Source organism: Gossypium arboreum, chromosome 1 (genome assembly GCF_025698485.1).
Source record: "Gossypium arboreum isolate Shixiya-1 chromosome 1, ASM2569848v2, whole genome shotgun sequence".
In the NCBI taxonomy this organism is placed as follows: domain Eukaryota; kingdom Viridiplantae; phylum Streptophyta; class Magnoliopsida; order Malvales; family Malvaceae; genus Gossypium; species Gossypium arboreum.
In genome coordinates, this window is record NC_069070.1 from 79,391,079 (window position 1) to 79,404,433 (window position 13,355).

Genomic DNA, 13,355 nt, shown 5'->3' on the forward strand with positions numbered 1-13,355 from the left:
TACGTGGGAGCAGGCGCTACACTCTCGACATCCTCAGCTACAGCTTTGTCGGGATCTATTTACTATATGAAAACACATTTCAAATGTCAGAAGTCATCACACTATCGCAGTATATAATTATGGCGTGTATAGCTAAACTCACACACGCTACGTTAGTCTTATAATTAACTAAACCGTAGCTCTGATACCAATAAAATGTAACACCCCTAACCCTTATCCGTCACCAAAATAGGGTCATCAGGCATTACAAAATAAAACACAGTTCCGAACAATTAAAAAAAAGTATTTATATAATCACATGAGTATGTCTTGAAAGTTAACTATAATTTAAATCATAAGCTAATTCAACTCTTGATTTGAACATTTCATATCATTTGTATATTTGGACATATTGTTCAAATGTAACAATATAAAACATATTACCACAACAATTTCATATAAAACAGTATAGTAATCTATACGAACCTCATAAATTCTACACATTAATACCAAGTAATATCAAACTTTCATATATAAACAAACTCATTTCATTTTCTAGTCTATTCGACTATCATAAATTATTTATACAAATTTGCAAGCTTATAAATGACTAGTAAGAATATATATATGTATAATCACATACATTTATTACACTAGACAGCATCTTTACCGTAAGTAAGTTTCCTATCTTATCTTACATGTAAACCCAAGCATATTCGAATATACCCATGTGTCAAATCGCATTTAAAGTATTATAGATATAACCACACCTATGAAGACTCAAACATATATTTTTTTCTATATAGTCAATATAATATTATACTTTACCAAGTTCATGCGTATCACGCCAACACATCTACAATCATAATTAGATGCAAGTGCATAAGCAAGATTTTAATTAAATCCCAACCATATGCTATGTTCATTTTATATATTACGTTCCTACTCTATGAACCATATATAAACCATTTCTCAATTTGCATGAACATATATGCCGAAATATAGTTGGACAATATGCATCATTCATATAGATCAATTATCTAATTCTAAAAATAATCATCCACACACCATTCGTACATTTACATCCTAAGTAACAAATATATCACTATGAGCTTTAACCTATTTTAAACCTAATCTTTCATCCAAAGATCCCAAACCATAAATATTACCTTATTTAAAACATGTTTACTAAGTTCATAAGTATATTTCATCTATGAGTTATCATAGTCGAATCAACCACAAACCTTTCAAAGCCATTACTCATTGTCTATACATGCAACATTTACCTCACGTAATAAGCATACACAGCATGCAACTTATAACCATAATTAACATAGACTGTATCTAGCATTATTAAATTCAAACATATTAATTAGCCATTTTCGCATGGTTTTATACACAACCGAAATTTATCATTTCAAGCACCCTTTAGCCTATACATGCCACAATTCGAATTTAACTTATAGATGTACCCAAAATAGTAGATAGTGTGATGAGCTTTGCTGACGATCCCCAAGCTCGCAACTTGATTTCAAAATATATAAAATAGAAACAAATATACACACAGTAAGCTATTATAGCTTAGTAAGTCATAAGCAATAATTAACCTAACAAAATATTCAACTCAATTAGGCTAACCATTATTTATAGTAACTATATACCATTTGGTCTCAACTTATAATTTGTAAATATATTCATATGTATACATTCGCACATGAACATTATCTTGGCCGAATGGTCAAATAACCAAATAGTCTTATTATCATTCAATTTTCCAATCAAATTGTCTTTACACTATCAAATACACATATACTTTTATACACAAGTTCAAGAATCAAGATATCACAACAAGTACTTACACTTCTTATTTGGCCGAATACTCACATGACTATTTAACCATATTAATAATCAACTTCCCAAAAACAACTAGTTATAATATAATCATGTCTACATATACTTTTAGACATAAGCTTGAAAATCACATCATAATATCACATATATATATCACCAACAAGGCCAATTATACATAATCACACACTTGTACATAATTATGAATCGTTTCATGATACTCAACTTATATAATCACAAAGCCGAATACACATACCAACCTCACTTAAATTCATTATCATCAATTACACACGAATAAAACAATATCAAGTACAAACTTACCTTCTCATTAATAGCCAACAAACTAATTCATACCTGGCCGTTTAACTTGTATTACACACTAGTACACAATTTACCTTTGCCCGATAAACCATTCAAAATTTGATAGGACACTTGGATAATCACACAAGTCATACAATGCCAACGTCCCAGACATGGTCTTACATGTAGTCACATATCCATGCCACTGTCCCAGACAGGGTCTTACTCGTAAACACATATCAGAATCACATATCGATGCCATGGTCTTACTCGTACACATAAATTGGAATCCTATGTCATGACATATGTATCCTAACTATTCCTAAGGTTCATACGGGCTTTCGGACGTCGTAACTTGGTCGAAACGAATGCTTGAACATAATTACTAAGCTTATTCTCATTCGGCAATAACACATATGAATTCATGCTTTTCAAACCAACATATATATTTAACATTTATATACAATTAAACATGGCTATTTGCTTATAAACTTACCTCGGACGATACAAAATAGAACCGAGTAGCTAGTCGACAACTTTCATTTTTCCCCGATCCAAATCTGATTTCTTTGGTTCTTGATCTAAAAATATTAAAATTAAGCTCATTCAAACATATTTTCATTCAATTTAGTCCAAAAACACATAAATGGGCAAATTATCATTTTATCCCTGACATTTACAACTTTAAAATTTAGTCCCTATTGCACAAAACACAAAATATGCAAAATTTCAAAGTACTCATGTTTGGCCGAATCTTACTAATTACTACAAAAGCCCATATATTTCATTTATTTCACATTTTAGTCCCTCAAATTATTATTTTTGCAATTTAGTCCTAATTACTCAAAATTATCAAAAAACTCTAATATAAAACATGTTAATCTAAAGTATATCTTTCATTTTTCATCATTAAACAACAAAAATCACAAGCTACCAACAATGGCACAACTCAAAATATTCATCAAAATAAAAAATTAAAGCATGGGTTTTGTAATACTCGAAGCAACGATCTAAAAACGTAAAAATTATCAAAAACCGACTAAGAACGAACCTTGAATTAAGCTTGGAAGATGGCCGTGCTAGGTTTTCTTTTTCTTTTCTTCTTATTTATGTTTCGGTGTTGGAGATGATGATAGAAAACCATATAATAAGCTTTTTATGTTTTATTATACATATTATTACTAACCATTTTATAATTTTGCCCTTTAATAATAAATAAACTTAACACATTTTCTAAGGTTATAGCGGTACACACCTTTAACCCATGGTCTAAATACAAAAGTAAGGGCTTCCATTTATAAAGCCAATAGCAATTCGGCCCCTTTTAGAAATAACCACTAAATTTTCATTTTACGCGATTAAGCCATTTTATTTAATCGGGTACCTAAACAACAAAATTAAATCACGAAAATTTCACAGACATAAATTTACACAAAATAAACACAGAAAATAGTTTTAAAATATTTTTCTAACTCGAATTCATGGTCCCAAAACCACCATTTTGATTAGGGTCTAAATCAGGCTGTTACACTAACTCATTAATGTGAACCCTAATGTAGTCATCTTCTTTCATACAAAATGTGTATAGTCATTACTTCAGCACCAAACGATTAGCCAGAGACTTTGTCATATATAGGGTTTCTAACTCCATGAGGTTATTGTTGTTTTCTCTGAAAGTACCTCTTGTAACACATCATTCATGAGGTATAACTGAATTGTAGATAGGGCCTTCTCATCAAGCTCATCTCATTCTGATTGGTCTAGATTTTTTGACTTCTTCCCAATAATGACTTTTTTCAAGTCATTCTGAACTAGGATTTTTTTCATTCGAACTTGTGAAAAACTAAAATTTGTGTAATCGTTGAACCTCTCGATATTGAACCTCACTGCCATTTCTGAATGTGTCAATTGTGGAATTTTAACCAAGCTCTGATACCAGTTTATTGAGGATTGACCCTTATATGCAACAAGAAAATAAAAGTAAAATTAGAAAAGATCAACCACATGAATATTTATGTGGAAAATTTCCTCCGAAGAATAGGACAAAAAACCACGAGCAAAGGAGACTTCACTAAATGAGTAAAAGCCGAAAGAGTACAAGATGGAGATAATCTCAAGAAACAAAACCTAAACCTCAAAAGAACAAAGTACTCTGGCTAAAACTCAAAATTCCGAAAAACTCTTTCAATCTCAAAGATGATGAAGATGATTATTCTAGGTTACAACAGCCCTTTTATAGGCTAAATTCGTAGATTAAATATGGCTAAAATAACCTACACTAATAAAAGTTTAACTAGGAAACAATAGCAGAGTTTAACTGTAAGAAGAAAATCCAGTTGAATTGGAGAATACATCTCAATGTTGAATGCTCGTTGTCGGGATGTCATTCTTCGCAACATTTGGACGTGGCCAATCTTTTCGTAAGGACATCGTGGTCATCTCATCACAACATCGACTCGTAAATATGAGGCACGCGCCATAGTAATTAATATTATTATAAGGTTATTTTTATCTTTCCATATTTTTGTATAATCTTAAAATAAAAAAATTGAAAAATAATTATTTGATAATCAAACACAAGACCAACAAATTCACATAAAAATCATTACCACTCCATTAAAAATCTTTTGTTAATATAATTTTATAAATATATTTTTAATAACAAAATATTTTCGTTTACCCACATCGTGGTGTGAAAAATCCAACATTTATAAAGTAACTAATATTATTTTGAGAATAATGTCGTCTTTTAATATTTTTATATAAAACATAACATGTGCATAACATCTATATATTTAAGTGTTTTGTTAAGTTGTTACCACCTACTAATGGGTTTCAACTCAATTGTAAAATTATTAAAAAAATTTATTTTTATAAAATAACTAATATTATTTTGAGAATAATATTATCTTTTAATATTTTATATAAAAATGTGCATATAAAATTTGAACTAATTAAAGACCTCTTTGTATTTAAGTTAAAGGAAAAATATTTGGTATACTATCGGTGAAGATTTTAGTCTCTACAAGCAATATAAGGGTTGACAAGTATCTTATAGTCTGTATAGTAAAATATTAAAAATTAAATATTTAAAAAAACATATGGTAAATTTTAAAATTTCTTGTGGAATAAAATATATATATTATCAATGTACCAAATATTTGCTTTAGATGTTGCCAACAACTTTAAAAAGCATGATGTATTTTATCACCCACTATAACCAATACAATGAGTGCATTGGGCACATAAAGAAATGGTAGTTCAGGACCATCGTTTTATAATATTATTGTTTGACCATTTTTATTCCTTTTCATGAAAAATTAGCCTGATTAATTTTGATTATATAATCACTATTGGATACTCAATAGCAATTCTTTAATTTTGATCATATAAACACTCGATCTTCACGTCAAGGTAAATTTTCATTTTAGATATACTTTCATTATAAAGCTTATCTATCGAATAATTATTTTTCTTGGGAATTCTTCAAGAACTCTAATGTACATTAATATCAATAATAATGATAATAACCTATATGTATAAATATATTAATTAATAAAAACACATGAACAAACTAATATTCACATTTAATGATTTCCCACGAAACTAAAGTTGCATGCTTCTGGCATCAATCCTTTAGGAATTTTTGTTTTTGATAATATTATCAAATAATTTATATCAATCGAATACAAATCCACTAGACGTAAATAAATAGCTTTATTTAGTGTTTGTATCACCATAAATTAATCATTTTTCATATCCAAAACCAAGTGTCTTGTAAACATTTGTATTACAACTCAATTCTATATCTTATGGCTTATATTTGTTTTCACAATTATACTAACATGCACTCCCCTTAGCTTTACACCTTCTGAGTGTTTGGACTTCAAGCCCGAGATACATTTCAGAAGTTATAATAGAAGTGTTTATTTATTTTGATGACTTGTTCTTATCTTAATGCTTTCAAGTATATTTTCATTCAAAGTCCTCAATTGTCCATAATATTGAAGTGTTCTACATATATTATCGTTGTCGATAAAAATTTCCTTTTGTCACTCCATCATATTTAGTTATGACATAATTGACTGGGATATCCCATTATATTCATAATTTCATATACCTGAACCTCTTCTAGGGTTTTATAAAAAATTATGCCTTGGGTCTCTTCATGGGTTATATAAAAAATTATGCCTTGGGTCTCTTCATGAGTAACCACCTCCTTTAGCATGTAACCATCTTCATTTTTTCTCCTTTCTTTCAAGAATTTTTCAATTTATGGAATAGACTAGTTTTCCATTCTTCTAGCATGCTCAAGACTTCTTTTAGCACATTGTCCTTCTAGGACATATAATTAGTTAGAGCATTTTAGCTGGTATATGTATCAGCTAGTATATAGAATCTCTAAATGTAATAACTAAACATGTTTGGAAAATAATTTTATCCTTAAACTTTGTGCACATAATATTAGTGAGGATCACAAAAAGTGATGATTTAATTATTTAACCAACTTGCCTCCCCTTAATACTGAGAAAATTTGCAATATGACAATATTTTTTTAAAATTATAAATATATCTCCTTTCAACTTTTTCACATCTAAGGAAAATTCTAAATTTGCTCAACTTCATACTTGATGATTCATCATAGTGCATTATGGTGGAATATAAAATAGATATTGCACATCCTAATATTCTTAAATGAAATCTATTGGCTTATAAATGAAAGTCAATGTAATAGCCCGATTTTCAATGGTGACAGAATAATGGTTTTGAGACCACAAATTTCCGTCGTATCAACTCATAAATATTATTTTAGAATATTTATAGTCATTATAGTCATATTAAAATATGGTTTAGAAATATTAACGTCTAGTTAGTTAATTAAAAGAAAAGGACTAAATTATAGAAAGTGCAAAATATGTTAATTATAATAATTAAGTGATTAAATGGCTTGATTAATGAATGGGGGAGGACTTAAGAAATAATTATGCCTTAATTTTAATAATGGGACGACAATTAAATAGAATATAATAAAATAGTGTGAATTGGATGGAAATTTTGTACATAAATCGAAGTTTAATTAAATAAGTTAAATTAAAGAATGAAAAACGAAACTTTTTCATTATCTTCTTCAAATGGCCGAATGTCTTCGGTTGGCTTATTTCTTTCCATGTAAGTCCACTTCGATCCCGTTTCTTAATTTTTATGTTTTTTAGATCATTACAACTAGGTCCAGCTAGCTCGTACCTTCGTTTTTGATTATGCTAAAAATTTTGGAAGTTTCCATTGATGAATATTGAATTTTTTTATGAATATCATGTATTTGGAGCTTTGATTGTGTTGTGTGATGATTTTGTAAAGTGATTTTTGTTAAATTTTGATTTTAGGAGTAAATTGTGAAAGTATCGAAATATTAGTGTTTAATAGTGAATTTTAGGTTTATTTGGGGCTACTTGAGGGCCTAAAATATTTGGGTAGATTATTTATTTAATAAAATTAGTTAATTTGATGAATTTCGAGTTAAGGGACTAAATTGCTAAAATGGTAAAAGTTTAGGGTAATTATGCAAATTAAAAAAAAGGGTATTAGTTGTAAAATTGATTGGAAATGAAATATATGCTAATAAATGATTAATTTTATATTTTAGATCAAGATCCTGTAAATACTAGTGGAAAAGGAAAATTAGCAAATTGTCTCTGAACTTCTGCAATTACTATAATTCAGTCCAGCTAAGTTCGTACGGTTAAAATTCAACATTTGTGTAACATCCCAAAATTCTTATTTTTTTTTCTGTTAAAATGTGACACAAATGTGTATATGCTTCAGTGGTTAAGTGTTCTCGGTGTGTGTGGGAGGTCCCAAGTTCAAGTTTTAGCTTTAGCAAAATTTTGGTATTTTTCTAACTTAAGCCTTATACTTGTTTAGCGGGCTTATATTAAATTAGTGGTAAAACCATATTAGAATAGGTCTACTAGTCTGGGGGTTAAGTTGAGTGTTGGTTGCTGTAGGTCTTGCGTTCGAATCCTTGAGCAAGCGTGGGAGGTTATTTTTTACTCTTTTGACCGAGAGAGTTTCGGTCAAACAGGAATTCTGAGGAGTTGGGTGATAGTGGGTTAGTGGAAAGATAATTAAGGGATTTGGGGCAAATTATTAGATTTTATTTTATTTTTAATTTTAATCTTTTTAAAAATTTTCGATTTTCTTTCCCTATGTTTTGATTTTTTTCAAAATTCGCTTTTCGTTTCTGTCGTTTCTTCCCCTTCCCACTTTCGGTATTTGTTTTCTTTGTCAGCTCTCTCACCTTCGTTTTGCTATTTTGGTTTTTATCGTGCAATCAGGTAAGTAAGGCTCTGCTTCTCCTTAACTTGCGCCTTTACCATCGTTCATTAGGGTTATATCTTTGTTTTGGATAGTAGCAAGGCGAGAAGAACGTCATTCTACTCCTGCAAGGTAGTGGTTAATCTTCGGAGTGCTGGAATAGTGGTAAGTGGTTGACTTATGTTGGAGTTGGCTTCGGGTTACGGTTTAATCGTACGTAAAGGCTGAAATTGAGTGTTATTATGATGTATTTTTAGGTTCTGATAGGCTAATAAGTGGTTTTTGCAGTAAAAAGATACCAGGTGTGTACTCAAAAACGCAAAAAACGAGATTCGACGAAAGTCAAAATTGCAAACTATCGATGCCACACGGGTGTGTGGTCACCCGTGTGGTAGGCCATGTGCAAGTGACACGGTCGTGTGATCGGTGAAGGCCAGATCTTACGTTAGAAACGACCATGTGATGGATAGGTAGGCCATGTGCGACACACGAACATGACTAAATTGGGTCGTGTGGGCCACACGAGTTTGTAGGCCCACACAATTAGTCTATATGAGCGTGTGGGAATTTAGGCCAGGCCGTGTGATCCACATGGGCCAAGGCCAATCTGGGCAAGTAGGCCACACAAGCATGTGGGCCCATATGGGCAAGCCATATGGACGTGTGAGCCCATTTAGCTAAAATGTTTCCTAGGGTTGCACGGGTCACCCAAGTTGACTGTGAACCTACTATAGGGTCGGTAAGCGCTACTTAGACCCTAAATCATGTGATCTATATATAATGTATGTAATAGCCCAAAATTGGGTCTAGTTGGAATAGAGGTTTCGGGACCAAAAAATCTGAGATAAAAATAATTATTTTATGATTATTTTGAGGTCTATGATATGATTTCATGATTTTGTAAAACTTTCGTGAAGAAATTCTATGCATAAAGTGCTCAATTTGAAGTTAGGGACTAAATTGAATAAGTTGCAAAACTTGCATTCTAGAAGTTTCTAGTATGAAATTGCTTTGAAATATTAATTAGGAGGTCTTAAATAGCAATTTAACCAATTTCTAAGTGATGGACAAAAATTGGACATGGATGGAATTTTTGAAAGTTTAGTAAGGATGGGCATTTCGGTCATTTGGTAATAAAAAGAAATAAAAAGGGAAAATAAAGCCAAAATTTACTCATATTTTTCATGGAGGCCGAAATTAGCATGGGGGAAGCCATGGCTAGGGTTTTCAAGCTTTCCAAGCTCAATAGTAAGTCCGTTCTAACCCCGTTTTTCAAGTTCTTTACGTTTTTGGAATCCCAGTAATTTGATTAAGCTTATTCTAGCAATAATTTAAGCTAGGGTTCATATTTGGAAAAATACCGATAGGTGAAATGTGTTTATTTTTCTATTTTATGATATAATATGAGGTTTTAAATTATGTTAGACAACTTGTGCTACTCGGTTTTGAGTGAAAACGAGTAAAAGGGTTTAATCGGTAAAAATACCTAATAGTCATAAGTATATGTTAGAGTGAGAATTTGATGTTTCCATAGAAGGGAAAAGTGATCAGCATGTCATAAAACATAAGAATAAGGGATGAAGTTTAATTCCGAGCCTAGGGCAAAAGTGTAAATATGCAAAAGTTTAGGGCAAAATTGTAATTTTTCCAAAGTTTGAGTTAAGGACTGTTTTGAATAGTACATTAATTAAATAATTAAAATATGATGTTTTAGATCCCGGAAAACAAGATTTGGACCTAGAATGGGAGAAAAATCGAAATTTATGAAAGTTGGTAAAATGACCGTTTTAGTATCGAGGTAAGTTCATATGTATAATAAGCATTAATTTATGCATGTTTCAATGTAAAATTGATATATTTATTATAATTTTCAAGGTGTTGAAAGTATGTAAGTTGGTATGATAATAATACAACAATAATGTTGTAATTTATATTTGAAAGTTAAATTTAGTGAATTAATTGAATTATATTAAATTAAATGATTATGGTGCCAAGTTTATGAATTGATTTAAAACATGTCTATGGTACATGAAGTGCATTGAATTATCATACATAAATGTGATTTCTATGATTATGGATATTATGGGAAATTGTAAGTTCATATGATTTTAATAAGGCAATGTGTAATTTAATGTTATTGCCTTGATATTAAATGAAATGTAAGTTTATATGCAAGTAATACATCAATATTACTTGTATTATGATATTTTATAATAATATTTAAAATATGTTTGTGGATAAATACTTGATTGGTGAAATTTTTGGAAAAGAGAGAGAAATCCGGGTTGAACCTTCGGAAAGATTGGATGATACAGATAGTATGTAGCTAGGTCACATGTATGGTGCTAAGTGCACATCATGTGTACAAGAGAGCTACAAGACATTATGATGTAGCTAGGTCACATGGGTGATACTATGTGTACACCAAGTAGACAAGAGAGCTAGGGGATATATGTAGCTAGGTCGCATGCATGGTTCCAGGTGAAGGACACCATGTAGACAAGAGAGCTACGAGATAAATTGGCTAGGTCACATGGGTGGTACTGAGTGTTTACCATGTGTACAAGAGAGCTGAACTATATGATGGGTGGAGCTATGTGTATCGAGGATTGATCCAAAGTGTTCAATGGGAGACTCTCTATGTATTGCTTTGTGAGTTTTGTGATGAATAAGTGCAGGAACTTGGTTATGTGAATGATGTGTTCATTAAGTGACCAGGATGTGGTAAGGCTATAAACAAGTAAGTTATGCTTGAGGATGATTTTATGGTGACCTTGTGATCATGGGCCTATACTTGTGATGTATGAAATGTGGTGAAAATGATTTGTGATATGTATGTTAAAATGAGGTTAATACAAAGAAAGTGTGAAAGAGTGAATTAGCAATAAAACTGTTTTGGACAGTAGCAGTGATGTGATTTTGAAAAATCACCAAAAATAGTAGAAATTGAATCAGAGACTGAATTGGATATTAAATTAAAGCTTAATGAGTATATTTTCATATAAAAGAAACAGAGCAAGAAAAAGAGTTCTATATTTTGATATATTTATGTTTTTGTGAGACTGGTTCGAATGATTACGTGATCCCTGTTCGACTTTGGAAAATCACAAAATTTGGATAAAAATAATTAGAGGCTTAAAATTATATTTTAAAATCCCTAATGAGTCTATTTTCAAGATAAATCAACAATAACATTATCTGAGTTCATCTTGTGAGATAATTAATTTTAGTGAAGAGAGGTCGAATCTATCGAATGTGAAACAGGAGAAAATTTAATGAATAAACTGTACTAATTGGCTAAACGAAAATTATGAAAATTTTATGGTGGAAAGATATGTGAGTCTAGTTTCAGGGGAAATTTACGAATCTTAATTTGGAGCTCTGTAGCTCAAATTATAAATAAGTAAGTGACTATGACTTGTGTGGACAGTTTGATGTAAGCATTTATTAGTAAATTGTGAAATCGTACTTACAAGAATGCTATATACGTTAAGGATGTGGAATGGAGAGGAGGAGGGGGAAAATAAATATATGTGGAATACATGGAAACTATGGTATTGAAATATTGATTTAATGAAATAAATGATATGTGTTTATAAGAAAACAGAAAGAGAATGATATGTATCATGACATGTATATATATATGACTAGTCTCAATGTAATGCTTGTAGGGTATGGAGTTGAATTAAAATGTTTTAGGCAAACATGTTATTTGCGCATCTGAATTGTGGTATTTTATAAAGATATGATCTAGTTTTAAATATGAATGCTTGATGATTAAGCTAAAGATATTTGGTAAGATGATAATCTTGGTATAAATGTATAAGTGGTACTATAATAAACAAGGTAAAATGAGTATGAGAGACACATGTATGATGATATACAAATGCTATGTTTGTGGTTTAATTGAGAATATTTAATCATTAAATGAATACCATGTTATATGCTTTTGATGTTGTATAAGTGTGTAAGAGATTAAGGTTGACCAAAGCTTGGAAAATAGCCTAGGTATATTCCACACAGGCAGAGACATGACCATGTGTCTCAGCCGTGTATGGAACATGACTTTGGGACATGGGCGTGTGGAGCCTTAAAGCATGAAATTTCCAAGATTTTCGTAAGTCCTCGGTTTAGTCCCAAACCCTTTCTAAAGTATGTTTTGGGCTTCGTAGACTCAAATAAGGGACTATGTGTAAGTGAATGAACGTTTTGAGATATGAATGAAATTTTATGGCCCGTATTTTAGTTTAATGTTTGTATGTTTGTCCGGTAACGCCTTGTACCTTATCCCAGCCTCGGGTATGGGTAAGGGGTGTTACAATGTATGTATGGAGCATGCTAAGATTATGTATGTTTATTGATCTGTATGTACGGCTGATAACTGAATATTAGCATGTAAGTATGTATTTGTGTATATCTGCATTGAGCATGTTTAATTGCATCTGCATTAGGGGGGATGATTGATTATTAGAGGAACTGTATTGAAAGGCTTTCATGCCTATTATCTGGCAGCTTAGCTGCGATATTACTGATATGTGCCGCATTCGGTACGACTTGGTGTATGGGGCTGGGTAGGTGTTTAAAACCCTGCATGGTGTGTAGGGATGGTCGGAGATGGTGTGTAAAGGTTGGTGGATAGGATATTGATTTCTATTACTGTATGCATACTGCATCTGAGATGGGATAAGGACCTAATTTATCTCTGAAACTGTATCTGATTGGGCTAAAGCCTAAAATGCATCTAAATCTATAATGGTCTTAGGCCAGACTGCATTTGACAGATCACTGTTGTGACTGTATGCATGTCGTCTTTGGGGATTACACACTGAGTTTATGTAAACTCACCCCTTCCTATTTTATCTGTACAGGTAATCCCTAGACTTAGACGGATCGGTGCAGCAGAGGGCTCAATG